The following is a 10,176-nucleotide window of genomic DNA, read 5'->3' on the forward strand; positions in this document are numbered from 1 at the left end:
TCAGGGATGTGAACAGTACCTCAGTACCTGGTCAGGGATATGAACAGTACCTCAGTACCTGGTCAGGGATGTGAACAGTACCTCAGTACCTGGTCAGGGATGTGAACAGTATCTCAGTACCTGGTCAGGGATGTGTACAGTACCTCAGTACCTGGTCAGGGATGTGAACAGTACCTCAGTACCTGGTCAGGGATGTGAACAGTACCTCAGTACCTGGTCAGGGATGTGAACAGTACCTCAGTACCTGGTCAGGGATGTGAACAGTACCTCAGTACCTGGTCAGGGATATGAACAGTACCTCAGTACCTGGTCAGGGATGTGAACAGTACCTCAGTACCTGGTCAGGTATGTGAACAGTACCTCAGTACCTGGTCAGGGATGTGAACAGTACCTCAGTACCTGGCCAGGGATGTGAACAGTACCTCAGTACCTGGCCAGGGATGTGTACAGTACCTCAGTACCTGGTCAGGGATGTGAACAGTACCTCAGTACCTGGTCAGGGATGTGAACAGTACCTCAGTACCTGGTCAGGGATGTGAACAGTACCTCAGTACCTGGTCAGGGATGTGAACAGTACCTCAGTACCTGGTCAGGGATGTGAACAGTACCTCAGTACCTGGTCAGGGATGTGAACAGTACCTCAGTACCTGGTCATAGAGTTCTGTTCAAGTTAATAACATTATCCCCTACTAGTCCTACATGTGAATCACACGCTCATTAAAGAAAGAGTGCCTTCCTTTACTCAGTGTTTTATTGGGTTTGACGGTGTTTTCAAACACACGAGCAATCCTGAAGTATCCCATGTATATATTTGCCTTCATGTGAATACAAGGCTCCAGGGCTCTCTCTCTCCTTGACTCTAATTAATAATCAACTGCTTTTCCTGGACTCACTCACTTCCTTGAGCAAGGTCTCCCTACACTACACTGTGGGATCATCCCAAATGGCACCCTATTCCCTATATAGTGCACTACTTTTGATCAGGGCCCTATGTGACACTATATAGGGAATAGGGTGCTATTTGGGATGCAAGCCTCCTCCTATACTGTATCATCTCTCCTATGCGCTTCTTCCGTCTATTTTGGAACGCACAAGTGAATCTGAACTCCACACCAATTCCCACAACCCAAGAGAAGAACCAGGAAGTTGGCTTTTCATCTCAGTATAAAAGACAAAAGAGAATGAATTTTCAAGCATGCAACCAAACCACTAAACCTCACGCAACAGCTCCTATGTTTACTCATAAGAAAACTAGGCTATATTCATTGTGTCAAATTGGCCCTCCTAATGATGCAACTTTCTCTGGCACAAAAAGTCAGAGAAGAGGAGCTGGAAACACAAACTGTGTGGTTGGTAATAATTATTAATTAATATTTTTCCCTCCTTTTCAATGCTTTTATTGTTATTGTGTTCTGTTCTAATTAGCAAATAGACATTTTAAAGTGAATCACAGTCTTCTCCGAGTACCTGTACCATTGATGTCCTCCTATTGTATGATCGACATAACAATATGAATAAGACAAAGATATATCCCCTCAGGGCATAAAATGATTAAACTGCTTATTGGCATTAGGATTCTGTCAAACACTGTTGGACATTGTACGGCTCTTGATATCTCTGTTGATGTTTCCTGTCCTGAGACTGAGACTGGAGACACAACAGGTATCATGCTGTTTCTGTTCTTTTGCATGGTCTACATATCATCATGGTCAGTGGTCCTTCTGTGGCTCAGTTGGTAGAGCATGGCGCTTGTAACGCCAGGGTAGTGGGTTCGATTCCCGGGACCACCCATACGTAGAATGTATGCACACATGACTGTAAGTCGCTTTGGATAAAAGCGTCAGCTAAATGGCATATATTATATATTATCATCCCCATACTACCAGGGGAGAATGCAGAACAAACACCCCAAGCTGATTAATACATTATTACAGTCGAGAAAAAGGAAATCAGTTGGCGGACTGCCACCACCATCTTTAATATCACAATGGACTTTTAACTGGGAGAGAAAGATGAAGTATGACTGGTCAAACTGTCGACAGGAAGATATAAGAAAGGTCCAGAATTGACTGGAACATCAACAGTCTACCTAGAACGAATGGTGTCTTTTCAACATGGTCTCATTTCAATATGCCAAAATGGTGACATTTAATCATTGTGACCTACTTGTTGTGTGTATTTACTGAAATGTATGTGTAACTAATAGATGAGCGCACACACACACACATTTTTAAATGTATGTAAATTGTAAAGTCTGTTGTCTGTAATGTATTTTTCGTTATATGTCGGACCCAAGTAAGACTAGCTGTCGCCATTGAGGTCGGCTAATGGGGATCCTTATGAATCAAAAAATACATCAGCTGAGCTAACCTTTTACACTGAACAAAAATATAAACACAACACGCAACAATTTCAAAGATTTTACTGTGTTACAGTAAAATCAGTCAATTGAAATCAATTAATTAGGTCCTAATCTATGGATTTCACATGACAGGGAATACGGATATGCATCTGTTGGTCATAGATACCTTCTTTTTTTTTTAAGTAGTGGTGTGGATCAGAAAACCAGTCAGTATCTGGTGTGACCACCATTTGCCTCATGCAGCGTGACACATCTCCTTCACTTAGAGTTGATCAGGCTGTTGATTGTGGCCTGTGGAATGTTGCCCCACTCCTCTTCAATTGCTGTGCGAAGTTGCTGGATATTGGTGGGAACTGGAACACTCTGTCGTACACGCTTCGATCCAGAGTAGGGGTATGAACGTTTAAACATTTTAATGAAGTTGGGATCCTTAAGTAGGCTGTCAAGTGTTTATAAGAATTTGTTCTTAATTAACTTGCCTAGTTAAATAAAGGTTAAATAAAAAATGTATTAATTAAAATCACAGTTCAGTGATCACAAAACATTATTTTCTGTGTTCTAGCCGATAGGCTATAAATGCCTGGGGAAGTTGTGTAATTCAAATAAAACCAGAGAGGATGAGGCAAATTTTAGGCTTGGTGAATTTGCAAGGCATGCAAGACAAGACATGACATAGTGAGATGCAGATTACCAAAACATATGAGCAGGCTTCTGCTTTTTCCATCTCTCTCCCTCCCTCACGCTGGCCTGGCTGCTCCGCCTCTCCCTCCCTCCCTCCCTCCCTCACGCTGGCCTGGCTGCTCCGCCTCTCCCTCCCTCCCTCACACTGGCCTGGCTGCTCCGCCTCTCCCTCCCTCCCTCCCTTACGCTGGCCTGGCTGCTCCGCCTCTCTCTCCCTCACACTGGCCTGGCTGCTCAGTCTCTCTCTCCCTCACACTGGTCTGGCTGCTCCGCCTCTCTCTCCCCCCACACTGGCCTGGCTGCTCAGTCTCTTCCTAATGATGCCAGTGTGTGCTTTCTCCATCTCTCTCCCTCCCTCACGCTGGCCTGGCTGCTCCGCCTCTCCCTCCCTCCCTCCCTCACACTGGTCTGGCTGCTCCGCCTCTCTCTCCCTCACACTGGTCTGGCTGCTCCGCCTCTCTCTCCCCCACACTGGCCTGGCTGCTCAGTCTCTTCCTAATGATGCCAGTGTGTGCTCAGTCTTCGGTCTGTTGCCTGTAGAATATCCTAGCCTATTCATGCCACTAATGTCTTCGAGACAGTTTTGCAAGCATTTTTGCCTCATGAAATGACAGTAGGCTACTGGGAGCCTGTATCGATTACGCTTTTCAGACATAATGGAACATGGCTCATTATTCTGTATGTTAGGGTATGCTACACTATGTTATCCTGTGTGTTAGGGTATGCTACACTATGTTATTCTGTATGTTAGGGTAGGCTACACTATGTTATCCTGTACGTTAGGGTAGGCTACACTATGTTATCCTGTACGTTAGGGTAGGCTACACTATGTTATCCTGTACGTTAGGGTAGGCTAGGGCATGTTATTCTGTATGTTAGGGTATGCTACACTATGTTATTCTGTGTGTTAGGGTAGGCTACGGCATGTTATTCTGTATGTTAGGGTAGGCTACGGCATGTTATTCTGTATGTTAGGGTAGGCTACGGCATGTTATTCTGTATGTTAGGGTAGGCTACGTCATGTTATTCTGTATGTTAGGGTAGGCTACGTCATGTTATTCTGTATGTTAGGGTAGGCTACGTCATGTTATTCTGTATGTTAGGGTAGGCTACGTCATGTTATTCTGTATGTTAGGTAGGCTACACCACAATATTCTGTATAAAGAAAGCACACAGTCATGTTATTCCGTATGTTAGGGTATACACCTATCCTGTGTGTTAGGGTATGCTACACTATGTTATCCTGTGTGTTAGGTATGCTACACTATGTTATTCTGTATGTTAGGGTATGCTACGTCATGTTATCCTGTATGTTAGGTAGGCTATGTCATGTTATCCTGTGATGTTAGGTATGCTACATTATGTTATCCTGTGTGTTAGGTAGGCTACACCATGTTATGTTATGTTATTCTGTATGTTAGGGCAGGCCACGTCATGTTATCCTCCATGTTAGGTAGGCATTACCATATTATTCTGATGTTAGGGTAGGCTACGTCATGTTATTCTGTATGTTAGGGTAGGCTACGGCATGTTATTCTGTATGTTAGGGTAGGCTACGTCATCTTATTCTGTATGTTAGGGTAGGCTACATCATGTTATTCTGTATGTTAGGGTAGGCTACATCATGTTATTCTGTATGTTAGGGTAGGCTACGGCATGTTATTCTGTATGTTAGGGTAGGCTACATCATGTTATTCTGTATGTTAGGGTAGGCTACGGCATGTTATTCTGTATGTTAGGGTAGGCTACGTCATGTTATTCTGTATGTTAGGGTAGGCTACATCATGTTATTCTGTATGTTAGGGTAGGCTACGGCATGTTATTCTGTATGTTAGGGTATGCTACACTATGTTATTCTGTATGTTAGGGTATGCTACACTATGTTATTCTGTATGTTAGGGTATGCTACACTATGTTATTCTGTATGTTAGGGTAGGCTACGTCATGTTATTCTGTATGTTAGGGTAGGCTACGGCATGTTATCTGTATGTTAGGGTATGCTACACTATAAGTTATTCTGTATGTTAGGGTATGCTACGGCATGTTATTCTGTATGTTAGGGTATACACTATGTTATTCTGTATGTTAGGGTATACGGCATGTTATTCTGTATGTTAGGGTATACTACACTATGTTATTCTGTATGTTAGGCATGCACACATGTTATTCTGTATGTTAGGTATGCTACACCATGTTATTCTGTATGTTAGGGTATGCAGGTTACAGGCGTTAGGTATGTTATTCTGTATGTTAGGGCATGCTACACTATGTTATTCTGTGTGTTGTATGTTATGGGTAGGGTATGCTACACTATGTTATTCTGTATGTTAGGGCATGCTACACTATGTTATTCTGTATGTTAGGTATGCTACACTATGTTATTCTGTATGTTAGGGTATGCTACACTATGTTATCTGTATGTTAGGGTATGCTACACTATGTTATCTGTATGTTAGGCATACACTATGTTATTCTGTATGTTAGGCATGCTACACTATGTTATTCTGTATGTTTATCCAGACTCTGTATGTTAGGGTATGCTACACCATGTTATTCTGTATGTTAATGTTACACTCATGTTTTTTTAAATGCCGACACAAAACCTTCTCTGTGAATCGAACAGACATTTTACTTGTCTGGTAAAGGAATGCCGCTTCTGAAGTCCATCACAGGAAACCAGAACTGTCAATCAAATAATCGAGCTGCTGCTCGCAGCCTGCCAACTACACACACAGACCACTCTCTCCTCTCTGTTTAACTACCGTGGATCTTCACCAAGACATTCAGAAAGAAAGCACATCCTGTTACCATACCATAAAAACAGCATAAACAACAACTCAGCAGCTCATCAATCAGTTAACTGTAGTCAGGGAACCATACCGAAACATGTAAACACCTGAAAAGGAACTTTTTAAATTTTCAGTAAAGTTATTAATAGTTGATATCAACATGTTACCGTAGCTGTGTTGTATGTCTGTAAAGTGTTGCAGATGTAACTTTACAAGTCCTCAGTTCATACATACGTAATAATGACCATTATTCTGCACTGTAAATTGACACAGAGTTTAAAACGTTAAGCTAAAATTGTCCATTTGTCACATCGCTAATTCAGCATCCCAAACATGTCAATGTGTGGCATGTCTGGTGAGTATGCAGGCCATGGAAGAAGGGACATTTTCAGCTTCCAGTTGTGGTCTTCAGATCCTTGCGATATGGAGTCGTGGCGTTATCATGCTGAAACATGAAATGGTGGCGGAGGATGAATGGCGGTGATGACGTTGACATCAGCAAACCGTCGCCCACACAAAGCCATCTGCCCGGTAAAGTTGAAACAGTTCCAGCATGCCAGTGGCCATCAAAGGTGAGCATTTGCACACTGAAGTCGGTTACGATGCAAAACTGCAGTCAGGTCAAGACCCTGGTGAGGACGACGAGCACATAGATGAGCTTCCCTGAGACGGTTTCTGACAGTTTGTGTAAAAATTATTCGGTCGTGCAAACCCACAGTTTCCTCAGCTGTCCGGGTGGCTGATCTCAGACGATCGATCCCGCAAAATGAAAAAGCTGTGTGTGGAGGTCCTGAGCTGGCGTGGTTACACGTGGTCTGCAGTTGTAAAGCCGGTTGGGTGTACTCCCAAATTCTCTAAAACGACGGAGCTTATGGTAGAGACATTAACATTAAATTCTCTGTCAACAGCTCTGGAGGACATTGCTGCAGTCAGCATGCCAATAGCACGCTCCCTCAAAACGTGAGACATCTGTGACATTGTGCTGTGTGACCAAACTGCACATTTAGAGTGGCCTTTTATTGTCCCCAGCACAAGGTGCTCCTGTGCAATGATCATGCTGTTTAATCAGCTTCTTGATGTGCCATACCTTTCAGGCAGTTGGATTATTGTGGCAAAGGAGAAATGGTCACTAACAGGGATATAAACAAATTTGTGCACAACATTTGAGAGAAATAAAGCTTTTTGTGCAGATGGAACATTTCTGGAACTTTTTATTTCAGCTCAAGAAACATGGGACCAACACTTTACATGTTGCATTTATATTTTCAGTGTAGTTGTATGTCACTTAGGGTGACATATTACCTACTGTATATCAGATCAATTATAATGACGTGCCATATTTAACCCTTATAAAGAATCATAATTACATTGAATGCCTATGATTAGTTTTGAATTATCCTCCCCCCCTCTGTAAATCATATTTAAATTATGCAAAACAACAAACTTAATTGAATAAAGGAGAATAAATGGACTTTATGGAGCTGACAACAGTAGCTCAGATCAGAGCTAGAAGTTTTGGACAAGAGCATCTTGGCTTGGAGACACATACATTACATACTGTAATCCACCTCTAATGTCAAATGCCGCGGTGGTGACATTGGCTTCTCCACGTGGGATAAAATTAGACTGAACACACCGCTGGTTCAAGGTGAATACAATTTGATTCTATTCCCTGGCGTAGGCTTTTCATTTTTGTGTTCTTCAGTAGGCACTAACTCATTTATCTTTCTCTGTGATTCTTCTTGTAGCATATTCCTCTATGCTAATTCCCCTGCGTATTCTAGTGCTCTTGTTCCCAGAGGCTTCCCATAGGATGTATCCCAAATGGCACCCTATTCAATATATAGTGCACTACCTATGGGCCCTGGTAAAAAGTAGTGCATTGCATTGTGAATAGGGTGCCATTTGGGACTCAACCATAGCCTGTGTGCAGGTATCAGTGGACATCAATCTTACAGTATATACATACAGCTTCTGGGCTTGTTTAGGCTTGCTACACTAGCCATTGGAAATTGAGTTTGCATAGCGGGTTGCCTACCAAAGGCCGAAACAAGAGTCGTTGGGAATAATATAGTTTACGCAAGTTCAACATCACTAAGGCTGGTCACTTTCACATTTATCTAGTAAGCACAATATGATTCACATCGATTCTTTCACAGGCATAGCAGGTATCTATAGGGTAGTATTTATAATGATACCTCATCAACATAGCAGGTATAGTATAGGGTAGTATTGTAATATTACCTCACCAGCATAGCAGGTATAGTATAGGGTAGTATTAATAATGATACCTCATCAACATAGCAGGTATAGTATAGGGTAGTATTGTAATATTACCTCACCAGCATAGCAGGTATAGTATAGGGTAGTATTAATAATGATACCTCATCAACATAGCAGGTATAGTATAGGGTAGTATTGTAATATTACCTCACCAGCATAGCAGGTATAGTATAGGGTAGTATTAATAATGATACCTCATCAACATAGCAGGTATAGTATAGGGTAGTATTGTAATATTACCTCACCAGCATAGCAGGTATAGTATAGGGTAGTATTAATAATGATACCTCATCAACATAGCAGGTATAGTATAGGGTAGTATTGTAATATTACCTCACCAGCATAGCAGGTATAGTATAGGGTAGTATTAATAATGATACCTCATCAACATAGCAGGTATAGTATAGGGTAGTATTGTAATATTACCTCACCAGCATAGCAGGTATAGTATAGGGTAGTATTAATAATGATACCTCATCAACATAGCAGGTATAGTATAGGGTAGTATTGTAATATTACCTCACCAGCATAGCAGGTATAGTATAGGGTAGTATTAATAATGATACCTCATCAACATAGCAGATATAGTATAGGGTAGTATTGTAATATTACCTCACCAGCATAGCAGGTATAGTATAGGGTAGTATTAATAATGATACCTCATCAACATAGCAGGTATAGTATAGGGTAGTATTGTAATATTACCTCACCAGCATAGCAGGTATAGTATAGGGTAGTATTAATAATGATACCTCATCAACATAGCAGGTATAGTATAGGGTAGTATTAATAATGATACCTCATCAACATAGCAGGTATAGTATAGGGTAGTATTGTAATATTACCTCACCAGCATAGCATCACATCTCCGCTGGTACTTTTCTATTAGCAAGTGTGAGGAATGTCATTCACCTATTACCTTCAGCCTATGAGCGTGGCACACTAGAGAAATTCCACAACGCTTGCTGAATGGGCGCACTCATGCAATAATCACAGCAACAGTCTTCCAACCACCTTCCACCACCACCACCAGTCATCGGAAGCCCATTCTCCCAGCTGGGGTTTTTGATGCCAGCTGCCCAGCATAGAGCGACCGGTAATCAGCATTTGGCTCTGAGGAGCATTCCTCAGAGATGAGAACTACCCCAAAACTATTCAATACAATTATATATTGCATTTAATCTATGTTGTCATTCAGTTAAGCCTGTACTCAATTAAACTGGTTTAAATGTGACCCTTAAAAATAGGTTTTATACCTATCCCAATAGGTGCTCTTGTAGGAAGCAATCACTCCCCTATTGTTGACTACTAATGATCTATAACTGGGCTAATAACTCACTAACTAGTAATCACTCCCCTATTGTTGACTACTAATGATCTATAACTGGACTAATAACTCACTAACTAGTAATCACTCCCCTATTGTTGACTACTAATGATCTATAACTGGGCTAATAACTCACTAACTAGTAATCACTCCCCTATTGTTGACTACTAATGATCTATAACTGGACTAATAACTCACTAACTAGTAATCACTCCCCTATTGTTGACTACTAATGATCTATAACTGGGCTAATATCTCACTAACTAGTAATCACTCCCCTATTGTTGACTACTAATGATCTATAACTGGACTAATAACTCACTAACTAGTAATCACTCCCCTATTGTTGACTACTAATGATCTATAACTGGACTAATAACTCACTAACTAGTAATCACTCCCCTATTGTTGACTACTAATGATTTATAACTGGACTAATAACTCACTAACTAGTAATCACTCCCCTATTGTTGACTACTAATGATCTATAACTGGGCTAATATCTCACTAACTAGTAATCACTCCCCTATTGTTGACTACTAATGATCTATAGCTGGACTAATAACTCACTAACTAGTAATCACTCCCCTATTGTTGACTACTAATGATCTATAACTGGACTAATTACTCACTAACTAGTAATCACTCCCCTATTGTTGACTACTAATGATCTATAGCTGGACTAATTACTCACTAACTAGTAATCACTCCCCTATTGTTGACTACTAATGATC

Source organism: Oncorhynchus keta, unplaced genomic scaffold (genome assembly GCF_023373465.1).
Source record: "Oncorhynchus keta strain PuntledgeMale-10-30-2019 unplaced genomic scaffold, Oket_V2 Un_contig_14327_pilon_pilon, whole genome shotgun sequence".
Taxonomy (NCBI): Eukaryota; Metazoa; Chordata; class Actinopteri; order Salmoniformes; family Salmonidae; genus Oncorhynchus; species Oncorhynchus keta.